This window comes from Haliotis rufescens, unplaced genomic scaffold, assembly GCF_023055435.1.
Source record: "Haliotis rufescens isolate VD_foot unplaced genomic scaffold, xgHalRufe1.0.p SCAF_5, whole genome shotgun sequence".
Taxonomy (NCBI): Eukaryota; Metazoa; Mollusca; class Gastropoda; order Lepetellida; family Haliotidae; genus Haliotis; species Haliotis rufescens.
In genome coordinates, this window is record NW_025964223.1 from 39,092,021 (window position 1) to 39,105,752 (window position 13,732).

Below are 13,732 nucleotides of genomic sequence, written 5' to 3' on the forward strand. Positions count from 1 at the left end.
AATTGGTCTTCAGCAACCCATGCTTGTCGTAAGGGGCGACTAACGGGATCGGGTGGTCAGGCTCGCTGAATTGGGTGTTGTATAGCTTCGTAACCCAGCTGCGTGGATCGCGATCGATGCTCATATCAATCACTGGATTGTCTTGTCCACTCGACTCGATTATTAACAGGTCATAGCTGGAATATTGCTGTGCGGCGTTACACAACAAACACATAAACAAGCGAGAAGCTGACATTCCGTAATATAAACTGATACATCTAGTTGAAAGGCGCAATAAAACGAACTCACTCACTCTGTAATGTATTCCTGTTATTCAAGTTTTGTTCGGGGTTCGAATCCCGGCCTCGTCATACTCGTCGTACTTGTTGTTACTCTGCCTGGCGCTCGGCATTAAGGGGCTTAAACAAAAACTGGACGGCTCAGAAACGGTAAACTGTTTTTGAGTGGGATATTCCGGATAAACTGCTGCATCATCATCATCATTTATCCCAGTGGTATCCCAGTGTGCTACCACTATAAAATAGGCATCAGTCCGGACTTGTACAAGCAGCCACACACACACACACTTTTACTATAAAACATTGTTTAACTTATCAAATTGCCTGGTGGGTAACCGGATCGGTGACTCTGATACCGCAGAGTTCAGGGGTCGAATCCCGGGGTACAATCAGTATGTGAAGCCCATTCTTGGTGTCACCGTGATATGAATGTACTTGTTGCGAAAACTGCTCTTCTCAAAGAGTGTTGTCTCCCAATTGACGTTCTTACATAATTAGACTGCCCCGCTCAAGACGAAGTTCCTTTTAAGAAGACATCAACCGATCACGCTGACCTGTACTTTACCTTTCAATTCTTTTAAACACAATCCCCAGCATACCAGAAACCCTGTCTTACCCAACGCATTGTCAATCCAGCCTCAATGTCTAACATGCGTAACCTGCAGATACAGTCGTTCCAACCGAACGCACCACCCACATAACGATTTATCACAGCGAGATGCGTCATCTCGGCGCGCTTCAGCGCTACCTCACTGCCCCCGGACGGTTAAGCACAACTAGATTGGGTAGTATTTCGTCTTGAAAGATTCGGTTGTGCGCTGGTCGGACAACGAGCTTCTGAGCGCTTGTCTGTGATAGCCGTAAGTCCTCCTTCATTCAACCCACGGGCTTGGCAGAACAGGTCTGGGTGGGTCTTCTGAGTTTTGGCAAGTTTTCATCCTATATGGAATGTTGAAATACTCTCTCGTGTGGAACACCTTATAACTTCGTGTGTGTCACGGTGGATGGTTTTGTATACACTATCAGTGAAGTGGGGAGGGAAAACCTTGTGTGTAACTTGTTGAGATCACCAGAGATCACCTGTAGTGACTTACCTGTTGAGTTGTCATTCAGTGACGCTGAACTGGCGTTTGTGAACTGAGCTGGTCCGATTGGTGTACAACTTGGTACAGTGGAGGAAACATTTATCGGATAATACTTTACAGTTTTGATTTGGATATTACAAGAGTTCCTTTCCTTAACCGGTGAGTTGTGATATTTCATATTTTGGTTTCGATTATTATTTCATGTCGTATACACGCATAACTCGTGTTTCATATTGTATACATGGATAACTCTTGTTTCATATTGTATACATGCATAAGTCTTGTTTCATATCGTATACATGCACAACTCGTGTTTCATATTGTATACATGCATAAGTCTTGTTTCTTAGTGTAAACATGCATAACTCATGTTCATTAGCAGCCTACGGGGACATTTCGCCGTGAAATAAATCTCATCTATCTTTTTTCAATAAATCAAATGTAATTCAACGAATATTTGAAAGTAGACAGACTTGAGTGTATGTTTATTTCACGACGTACTGTTAAAACAACTGACCTATGCCACTTTAAGTCTTGGGTGTAAGTACTTTGCACTGCCAGTGGGAAGAACAAAATAATTATTTTAGGTCAATTTATAATCATGATTGTCCGTGGTTTATACTTATCTATTATTTTTTCATTCACATACCCTGTCGTTTTCACCGTAGCTGAAAATTTGTTTATTTACATATCATGCATATTGTACATACGTATTGTCAATAAATCAATCAGCAATGACTGACAGACAATCGCCCCCGGCACGATGAACGAAACAACAATCATTTTATTACACCACTCTATGACAAAGACACATTAGCTTCCTAAATATAACCACCGGGCATTTCTTGACCCCTGATATTTTCTCGGTTACGAAAACGGGATTTATTGGCCAAAATACCACTCTGGACATTGGGTCAAGCTGTTATTTTTGACCACGTGGATGGTATGAATACATGAAGACGATTAATAGTGAGTTGCAAATGACATGTTTCGTTTGAAATGTACATGCCCCAGGCGGTACACTTACAATGGCATAGGGAGGCAAACACGACCGGAATTGTTATGTACACGGTAGCTGTTGAAACAGATTTCCACCCTGACATACATAACATCGCCAGTGAAGTCTGAACATTGTTGAAAGGGAATTACGTCTTAGAAATATACAGAGGAATGTGACAGGAGACTGTATTAGGGACGGTAGTTGTCAATGGCTTGGATTAAAACTGCGGTCCTATAATAACTATTCTACTGGTAGGAAATTTCTAGGTCAATAATTATAAGGTTTAAGCTCTCTTTGGGGGACATATCTGGCTTAACTGCTTATAAACATACAGCAATATATATTTTAATGAAGGAAAGATTACAATCTCCGTCTTACACAGCGAGGGAAATGAATCTGGCATGTCTGTATCACAGCAGTAAACTACAACAGTACAGTCTCGGGTAGGTTAGTGGTACGTTCCACCCCGGGTATATTCATCACATGACACAGGATACCACGATGTGGTGCTGTTTTATTATGTTAATTGATCCCCGCCTTGCTGGAGGCGGTGATATTCGATATTCTCCCTCACAGTTATTTGAAATGCTGTTCGTCGTGTGAGTATTCAAATAGAATTACCAGTTAACAATTGGTTTTTTTCACCCATTGATATCAAAGTTATGTTTTTGAATGTTAACTTTCCTGCCCATCAATGATAAGGTTGTCACGTGATGGTATACTCGCAGTTCCATGAATAACATGCACCTCTCTTTGTACCAGCATATCATAAGCACAGCTGATGTGTTTCTGGTAGCTCTTTCTGTCGGAGTTAGCAGGCCCGCCTCGATTTCATTACTGTAAAACATAGTAAACTCCGACGAAGTCAGGTAGTTATAACCGAAGTCCGTTATAAACGTGTAATGTAAGTTTGATGACAGTGGCTGGACGATACATTCGTTATATCCGACTGGTTCTCATATTCGACTTGTGATATCAGGACAGTTTAACACGATATTGCCATATTAACGCTATATTAAGTTGTATTAATAACAACTTAAAGACGAAGACTAGCACTAGACCCCGCTCTAGTTGTGTTGGATATTTAAGTAAATCATTGTCAAATGACTGGGTGGTCTAGTAGTTATGTCATAAATTCAGGTTTGTTTCCCTACAAGGTTTTGGCCCGGTCTTGTATCCGTCCCCTTGACATGGCTGACGTATAGTGGTGACGGTGGAACACAACTCATCTCTCTCAAGTATCTGCCATCATTTAATACGTTACAGGAGAAGCGTTGCACACAACTCAAAGTATAGACTAACCCTAAGTCTATGAAAACCTTTTTTTTTATAATTGTAATTTATTTTTTCTACGCAACCTTTCCTCCTCTGCTTTTTTCACACGTGGAATCAAGGAAACTAGACTTGGTTTAGTTTTATCTAGACTTGCCTAGGCTTTTAGTGTATATATAATTATATACTCCACAGTCACCGCGCAGGACTACTCATAGCAGTGAAAGTGTGGTAGGAAGTGGGTGAGTGAGTGAGTTTTGTTTAACTCCATTTTGTGTCAGCTCGATGTGGGAGGAGAGTACGACGTAACGCAGGCCTTAGACGTTTACCACCTCGATGAAACCCACGAGCACGGGTATGGTTTTCAAAATAAGTCCGGTTAGGTATTGTTACCAAGTATGGAGAAACTTCTCGAGGATATGCATTTAGAAAAGAAGCAGAAAATAATTCATAGTTTAGTGAAAAGACACATCTAAAAACTTACGCTTTTGAAAGTCTCACATTTATTTTCTCAGCGTCATTGAGGGGACACGCAGATAATAAGATATGAAAGTATTCAAAGACTTCCAAGAGTGCACTTCACTTGCATCTGGACTGAATCATTTTACCCCCACACTGACTGTGACTTTACATGTATTGCACGTGCATGGGCTAAACCCATTGTTGCGTTCAGGGGTTTTTTTTGGGTAGCTTTTACGATCACCTTCAGTCTTTGCACTTTTCGTTGTTTTTAATAGTCGTCCATGTTTACAGTTTTATTAAAGTAAGTGAGTGAGTTGGGTTTAACGCCGCTTTTTAACAGTTTTCCAGTTATATCACGGCGTGTCAGCTTAACGTGGGAAGAAAGACCGAACTGATGCAGGTCTCAGACGTTTACCACTTCGGTGAAACCCACGAGCATGGGTATGGTGCTGACAAATCTAGAAACATAATCGCAGTAAACCAGCATTCGAACCCACAATCATAGGTTTCTGACGTGCCCACGGGACGCAACTCTGCATAGAGAATCGCGGCGCCATAGACGACTGGGCCACCCGTGCCCCCGTTTCATGAAAGCATCTGGGTACCCGAGTTATTCGTCCCAGTCCTAATTTTGTCGCTTTTATTTAATAATTTCAACTGTTCAATATATGACATATACCGTGTACATTTTGCCCTGAGTGTGATGGTATCCTAACTTCATCCTACATGAAGTTTCCTCTGCAACACTGTAGTGCTGATATATACGGGATGTGCCAGTGTACGACAACGCCAGTCGCCCGGGGGGATTCCCCTGGATGCTTGTCTTTTTACCGAAGGACATTATACGACGTATGATGTACATGAATACGCATGCCTCAGTGGCAGTACAGTGCGGTATGATTGATGTTACTCCGAAACACGGCATACATTGTGCCAGTTAATACACTCTTGATGACTTGAATTGATAAGGATTCTCAAACATTTGGTTTACATTTTACGAAATCAACATAAATCTTCGTAAGGCATAAAACTATGTAAATCACCGGCGTCATGACATGTTTATACCTTACGAATTCCATTAAGCACAGATACTTTTTTGTCGCAAATGCATTTTTTAAAGTTCACATTTTGTCTTAGAATTGTTTTCAATTAGATAATTTCTTTTAATTTTGAGTCTATATGTCATGATTCATATACAGTAACTACTTATCTTAAAGGGTTATTCTTCGTGTTCACGTGGGGACTGATTGTGAGTGAATGATTGAAATTGTTGTCATACTAGTAGTATTTAATATAATTGCAATCGAACTGACTCATTCTTAGCTTCATGTCTTGGTTTGCTAAAAAATACAAGCTTGGCATCATTCCCTTTCCGAAATGAGTAGTTTGAAAAAATGAGATATTATATGTCCTAGTAACTTCATTAAAATGTGCCGTAACGACTGTTTGTTTATAATGCTACGTTAAAGCCATAATCAAACTAAAACAGGCGCACAACCCCAAACCGTTTAAATATAAAAAGTGACACCATTTAGTTTGAGGTCTGTTAATTCTGAACGCTGTGAGCCAGTCGCAGACAGAGTTGAAATCTGGGTCAATGACGCATTACGGGAATAGAAATATTTGCTTAATCACATTTCAGATCTGTCTACTGACTACAAATATATAGTAACAAATTATCAAAGATTCAATGTGCCTTTGTTATTAGCAATAATGGCACATTGTCTTTAATCTATGGAAGGTTCTGTCGAGAATAGCTAAATCTGAAGATCACATCAAATAGATAGTAATAATACATTAATTTTTCAATTACTGGTGTTCGGTCGGACAACGCTCTTTGGTAAGGCCTGAATATTGCCCGTTTAGATAGCATGAAGTCTGCGCTTGCTTATAGGCCTGACGTGACCCTCGCAGGAAAGGAAAGCGTTGCGAGATCTCTAAATATATCTCTAAATATATAGTAACACTGTTTGTCTTGACATCGTGTGAAATGAATGATTGTTTTGGGGCGCTCTATATGGCCATATGGCAGATAAACTATTTATAGAAGCAATCGTGGGGAGTTTTATGACATATTTCTGTCAGTTTGATGGATGGATGGGTAGTGATGAGTAATTTTAGATTCATCGTCAGACAAGTTAAATACGAATACAAATACACGCCTCATTTCATTGTTATCCAGTATATCATGCTCTATCAAATATGCCGTTTGAGACCTTTCATTGGCAGTAGGATTACACTAATGACAGTAAAAACAAATAATTAAATACATTTATTTTCTCGAAGTGAATATGCAGTGAAAGTAAGGTTTAGTGGTACTTTTCGAACGCCAACCTTGTGTGGGCCATGTTTATGAATTGTTAAGTCTTGGTTCGAGGGTCAATGTTTGTGAACGTCATCAGCCTGGGTCTCTTTGGGCTTTCCCTTCACGCCATGATATAAACTGCTGGGCAAAACAAAGTATACAAGTTGACCACAAAATTACAAACTTTTTCAAAACGTTATTGGGCTGAAAACAGTCGCCGAAACACTGCAAACCCAAGGTCCAAAACGCAACTATGACACCGGTATCAAATACATCACCATCGAATAATCATTTCTTGCTTGTTTCATTTCAGCCGCCATCAAACATGGGTGTATACTTTCTTATACCCGGCAGTTTATTTGAAAAAGCCGTCAATCCACTCACTCACCCACCCATAACCCAGTCTTGAATGACGTCGTATATATCTGACGATGTCAAGCATGTAGTCTTTGATATGATGTCGAAAACATCTATTACAGCACGTGCATACGAAACTCTAAACAGATAAAAGTTAATCACAATCAAAATATATTTCACAAAATTATTTGACCCTTTACCCTATACTGAGGGGGTTATCCATAACCCGCAGAAGTCTGGACTAGCAGGAGTCTGGACTAGCAGGAGTCTGGACTACCTTTATGTAGGTCTCTATTAGACACAAGTTCTATTCAAAATTAAATAGGTCACGAGAAATAGCCCTTTGACGATGTCAAGCACATTAATACTGTACTGACTGACCCGAGTAAACCCGAGTAAACCAGTGAGGCACGGGTCATATCCTATGACCAAGACAGGTATCCCGGCGTTTTATTCCCTGTCTGTGATACTGGTATTAGCTGAATGAGTTTCGATTGTTTGAAATGACTTGCGGTACAATAGCCTGTAGCACGAAAGCCGAACCGACATTCAATGGCTAGTATATATATGCCGAGTGAAATGGTGTGCGAATTATAATGTTCTTGTGATTATATAATTAGAAACTAATAGATGTAAGTTTTGAAAGGGTCAGTGTGTCAGAAAATGGTGTCAGTGGTGGTGGTTGGAATGGAGAAGACCAAAGTAATAATTGTAGTCGTGGTGGTCGTATTGGTGGTGATGGTATTGGCAGTGATTGTGTTGGTCGTGGTCGTGGTCGTGGTCGTGTTGGTTGTGGTTGTGTTGGTCGTGTTGGTCGTGGTCGTGTTGGTCGTGTTTGTGTTGATCGTGGTTGTGTTGATCATGATTGTGTCGGTAGTGATTGTAATGGTCGTGGTTGTGTTGGTAGTCATTTTGTTAGTAGTCATTGTGTTGGTTGTGGTTGTGTTGGTCGTGTTGGTCGTGATTGTGTTAGTCGTGGTTGTGTTAGTCGTAGTTGTGTTGGTCGTGATTGTGATGGTCTACGTTGTGTTGGTCGTGATTGTGTTGGTCTAGGTTGTGTTGGTCGTGATTGTGTTGGTGGTGGTTGTATTGGTCGTGGTTGTGTTTGTCGTGGCTGTGTTGGTCGTGGTTGTGTTGGTCGTGATTGTGATGGTCTACGTTGTGTTGGTCGTGATTGTGTTGGTCTAGGTTGTGTTGGTCGTGATTGTGTTGGTGGTGGTTGTATTGGTCGTGGTTGTGTTTGTCGTGGCTGTGTTGGTCGTGGTTGTGTTGGTCGTGGTTGTGTTGGTCGTGATTGTGTTTGTCGTGGTTGTGTTAGTCGTAGTTGTGTTGGTCTAGGTTGTGTTGGTCGTGGTTGTGTTGGTCGTGATTGTGTTGGTCGTGATTGTATTGATCGTGGTTGTGTTGGTCGTGATTGTGTTCGTCGTGGTTGTGTTAGTCGTAGTTGTGTTGGTCGTGATTGTGATGGTCTACGTTGTGTTGGTCGTGATTGTGTTGGTCTAGGTTGTGTTGGTCGTGATTGTGTTGGTGGTGGTTGTATTGGTCGTGGTTGTGTTTGTCGTGATTGTGTTGGTCTAGGTTGTGTTGGTCGTGGTTGTGTTGGTCGTGGTTGTGTTGGTCGTGATTGTGTTGGTCGTGACTGTATTGGTCGTGGTTGTGTTGGTCGTAGTTGTGTTGGTCGTGATTGTTTTGGTCATGGTTGTATTGGTCGTGACTGTGTTGGTAGTGGTTGTGTTTGTCGTGATTGTGTTGGTAGTGATCGTGTTGGTCGTGGTTGTGTGGGTCGTGGTTGTATAGGTTGGTTGGCTGGTTTGTTGTTTAACGCCACACTCAGCAATATTCCAGCTATATGACGGCGGTCTGTAAATAATCGACTCTGGACCAGACAATCCAGTGATTGATATCATGAGTATCGATGTGTTGGTAGTGATTGTGTTTGTAGTGGTTGTGTTGGTCGTGATTGTGTTAGTCGTGGTTGTGTTGGTCGTAATTGTGTTGTCGTGATTGAGTTGGAAGTGGTTGTGTTGTTAGTGGTGGTGTTGGGAATGGTGGTTTTGGAGATGATGATAGTGTCGATGTTCATCAAACGTCCCGATAGAAAGGAGCTGACTATAAAAGTCCAGTTTCCACCCTTGCCGAACTAGGCTGGAATTTCTGGGCTCGATCGTGGCGCCACCAGTGGCTATTGCAAGTTTATGCCTCTCCTATTGACCAATCAGATTGTACCTCTCAAAACACTTGCATTTGATTCAAACAAAATGGCGGCGCCCAGTTAAAACGATCTCACTAGGATCGTTGACTTAGTTGATTGCGTAGATCGATGATCACTGGATTGTCTGATCCAGACTCGATTATTTACAGGCCTCCGTCATATAGCTGACATATTTCTGAGTGCTGCGTTAAACAACAAACAAACCATCACTACCACCAGCAGTCGCATCTTCCTCACCACGGTCACGCGCCGATGTGTCTTTTATCATATAGACGTCATGTATTCAACATCTTGGTGTACGGGCGTGGCAACTACCACGCTGCCTCGTGGTCGCAGCGCTCTGATTCACGCCATCAATGGTTAATCACAATTGAGAAATATCTGTAAGTTATCAATGACAATCCGAGGGACGATCTGTTTGAAAGAGATAATCTGGCGAGAGGAATCGTTTTTTGGGATAACGCATACCGTCTAATAAATATCCAATGTCCAATATCCAATATCACCCGTTTGTCCTCGGGGCTCGTCAACGTATGTGTAGAATATTGACGATTATAGAATTGTGGGTTAAAGTCCACAAATTGAACACATATGGTGTTTATCCGATATTCTCCTCGAAGTGAAGATGAAAAGGGGATGCTGATGTTTCTTTAAGCTGCATTAGTTTGTGTAAATATATTATCTCTTGATCGATGCTCATGATATCAATCACTGTATTGCTGGTCCAGATTCAATAGTTTATAGACAGCCACCATACAGCTGGAATATTGCTGAGTGCGGCGTTAAACAACAAACAGATAGATAAACAAACAATATTATATTTTGACACGTGTTAATATTTCATAAACTGATGGAATACTGTGATTAGCTATAACCGATGCTGGAGTCAATTTCGTGCCATGAGCCTCTCACTGGCTTCACTGAGATCTTAAACTTCTTCCAAGCAAGCATTTCATTCAGTGTGGTTATATAGGACCCAAACATAGAAACGTGTTCATCAGCAGGAACTACCACAATTAAACAATTATATTTAGGTTTTAGAATGACGGAGATCGTGGACAATGATCAGGATGATAGACTATAAATTACCCGTGCTTGTCGATCACGCCCTGAATTCAACGTGATCCTAATTTGGGGGATACGTCACGCACGACTGTCTTAAATGAATTGCTGAAAGAGATACGTTTGTTGACTAGTTGTAAATAAGTACAAATGTCATTGGGAAAAGAAACTAAAATTTGTCTTTTTATGGAATACGGAGAGTTCTGTTCCGTCGTGCGAGTAGAGGGTTGGGTGGGGTCGGTTGTTTACCACGTGGTATGACCGTTGGCTTGTCAACCTAAAGATCCGGGTTCGACATGGGTACACAGTGAGCCGGTCATTCAGTATTCAGTGATATGCCTGGAATATTGGGATTAGAAGACTAAAACTCCACTCACTCACTCACTCACGTTTACTGGATAAACAACAGTTGCGGAAGAAAAACTGAAAAAGATAATCGGCCAACATACAAACTGTCCCAGATACGAAACATGATCCTGTTTGCTCCAAGAACTTATCACCATTCAGTGAGAACTATCCCACGACAGTTGACGCCGACCACGCTGTGCATTGCCAAAATAAGTCTGTACATACTAATTTTAACGATTTAATAATAATGATTAACCTGTACGTCTCCAACACTCGCTATGACGTTAAACTAGCGACGATCGGTCACGCCTGGTATGCCACAGCTTCAGCTTATCAGTGTTTGTCCGGGTTATTTGGTGTGTAACGCCGCGCTGAGCTATATTCCAGTTATATGACGCAACCTGTAAATAATCGATTCAGTCCAGTGATCGATATTGTGAGCAACGATCCACGTCGACGGGGTACGATGACACGCACTCCACCAAGTCACTGAGCCTGACACCCCCAACCCCAAAGACACTCAAGATCTGTCTCTTCAAGAGATCCTTTGACTAGATCAATCATGGTCTAAGCGCATTTGAGAATTTGTTAATTGGAACTTGCGCTATACAAATGCCTAATGTAATTTAATTTAACAACGATCAACGTCTTCTGTGCACGATCACTCAAAATCACCCATACGTCGGTATCATTTCCAATCATAAAAATTATTTATTTTCAAGTTAAAAAGATGATAAATACGTATTTCATATCCTCTGTCCGTTACGGGATTAACTATTGGCATGCGAGCAATGCTCGCCATTGTGTGACCTCATGTATATATAATATCTGAGTACACAAGGCTGTGACAAAACGCATTGTCGCTATGCTAACATCAGACCGAGACTGCATTACACATGTGATTAGTAGGTTTAGTGTTACCGTCCGACAGTATTTTGTCACTCGGCCCACGTTAAACCTCGGTCATTTCCGTGACCTGAAAGGTTCAAAATTGTCCATCAGATTGTACCCATGCCGCTTCCGGTTACAGAAGTACTGCTTATCTACACCATATATACCTTAACCACCACCGTTTATTTCTTATTTGAGATATCAACCTTTCGTACAGCCACTTTAAGGGTGTTGATAAAATGTGCTAGCTTTAAAAATGGTTACCCTAATTTTAATAATGACTCCCTGAATAGAATCTGACCTCGGCAATGTCGGACAAGTCCATTTTATGAACAGGTGGGTTACGTTTGGCATTTGCCGCATATTCTCACAATCCTCATGTCGATTATCTGTACCTTTTCTCCCAATACCGATTGTCATATCTCTCCCACGTTTGGATGCGATCATTCGGCCACTGCGTTTATCTGCGTACCCCATACGTCTATGGGAAACAACTCACAGGACACTTCCCTCTCAAATATAAGGTCGTCCAAAATATGACGTCATCAAGATGCGAGCGCATGTTCGAATCTCCAGAAATAACATAATTGATATAACAAATTAATGTATTATCGTGAAGTAAACCAAGCTTCGTTCTTCATTGTTCTTTGCGATTTATCGCGTATTTATCTTATATATACGGGTGTAGTACACGCGTGCTTACAGTTTAGCACACTTTAAGTGAAGTTAAAATACAAGAGTCAAATTACATTGCTGTATTACCTTTACATTCAGTGTACCCGGTTACCGATAATTATTCAAAATTGCATAAATACCCGTATGTTTCTCTCCACCACCACCCGACCCCTACTATCCAACATTTTAGGTCTCAGTCAACGTTGAAAGGTCCCCAGGGCCTATGTCTTTCAACGATTACATACAGTGTGATCGTGAACACAGCTTTACATACACAGATAGCATCTCCGACATGGTGGTATCAGCCCCGACATGGGTTAAGCGGCTGTCAGATAGTGCTGCGTGTTACGGTGGATATTAAAACCATTGTGAAGGTGCATTTATGTAGTTGAAATATGCTTGTCTGCAATTTAAGAAGATATATTATTATTTGCATTAAAAGCACCTCCAGATCAAAGGCAAACTCCTGTCACAGCCCAGTGTCGATACGCTGAATTGATTTCGCCTCTCAAACGTAGCTTTGTTAATGTCCAACTCACAAAGACCTTCACATTTTTCATCTCAGGACGATACTCGGGGAAGTGCTCATCACATCAATCATACGTCTTGACTTGTCAAAAGTGAGTTGGTGGATATGGCTTTTTAATCGCCTTTTCTCTAATATTCCGGCACGGCGGTGTTTTTTGTGTCACAAAATGTACACTTGTGGGAAAAGAACCTAGTCCTCGGCTCAGTTTGGTTATCTTGATCATTTTTACTCATCTACACGACCGCCTCCGTGGTCTAGTGGTAGAGCGTCCGCCCGGAGAGCGGAAGGCCGCGTCATACCAAAAGACGTTTAAAGATGGTACTTGTTGTTACCCTGTCTGGCGCTCGGCATTAAGGGGCTAAAACAAGGACCGGTCGACTCGGAGTCAGTATACTGTGTCTGTGTAAATCGGCATCAGTCCGGAATAGTACAAGCAGCCACACAAACACACACACGTACATGCACGTCGCTATATAAGTGCAATAATCTTGGACGCGACGTTAAGCCCAATTTCACCTTTCCTTACTCATCTACAATGTATTGATATATATGGCGAAAATGAACACCATGTGGTGGGACAAGGCACATGATTATGCAATATGTATACATGTACGTGTGTTGTGTGTTGCATGTTTTATGTTTTGGGGTTTTCTCTCTCTGTGTCTCTCTCATCTTCTCTCTCACTCGGTGTGTGTCTCACTCTCTCCTCTTCTCTCACTCTCTCTCACTCTCTTCTCTTCCTCTCACCTCTTCTCTTTCTTCCCTCTTCTCTCTCACTCTGTGTGTCTCACACTCTCCTCTTCTCTCACTCTCTCTCACTCTTCTCCTTCACTGTCTCTCTTCTCTCTCACTCTGTGTGGCTCACACTCTCTTCTCTCACTCTCCTCTTCTCACTGTGTCTCTCCTCTTCTCTCTCACTCTCTCTCTCCTCTTCTCTCTCTCACCCGCTTCTCTTTCTCTCACTGTCTCATCTTTTCTCTCCCAATTTCTCCCTCACTCTGTGTCTCACTCTCCTCCTCTCTCTCGACATTGTCATGCAATTTACTTCGGATGTCCCCAAGATTATTTTACACAGATTAAACCAGGTCTTCGAGCTCCCACGTCCCGCCGTCAATGCTAATGAACGAGGGAGGACATATCCCCATACCATTTATTCTCGTTTTGTGACCCTTTTATGATGGAAGGAGCGGGGAGCGGAGAAACCCATGACATATTGGACAATAGCGCACCTTTGTTGTAGTCATCAAATGTTGACA

General features: G+C 41.7%; 1 protein-coding gene across 6 annotated transcripts in view; it reads left to right on the forward strand.

Moving 5' to 3' along the window:
- The first annotated feature begins 1,035 nt into the window (after positions 1–1,035).
- The window catches only part of LOC124123760, a 126,108-nt gene continuing 113,411 nt past the window's right edge, over positions 1,036–13,732 (forward strand). For all 6 annotated transcript variants that reach the window (XM_048383962.1, XM_046486929.2, XM_048383964.1 and 3 more), the window contains exon 1: positions 1,036–1,522. The gene's annotated coding sequence lies outside the window, so the exon portion shown is untranslated. The remainder of the gene's footprint in view (positions 1,523–13,732) is intronic.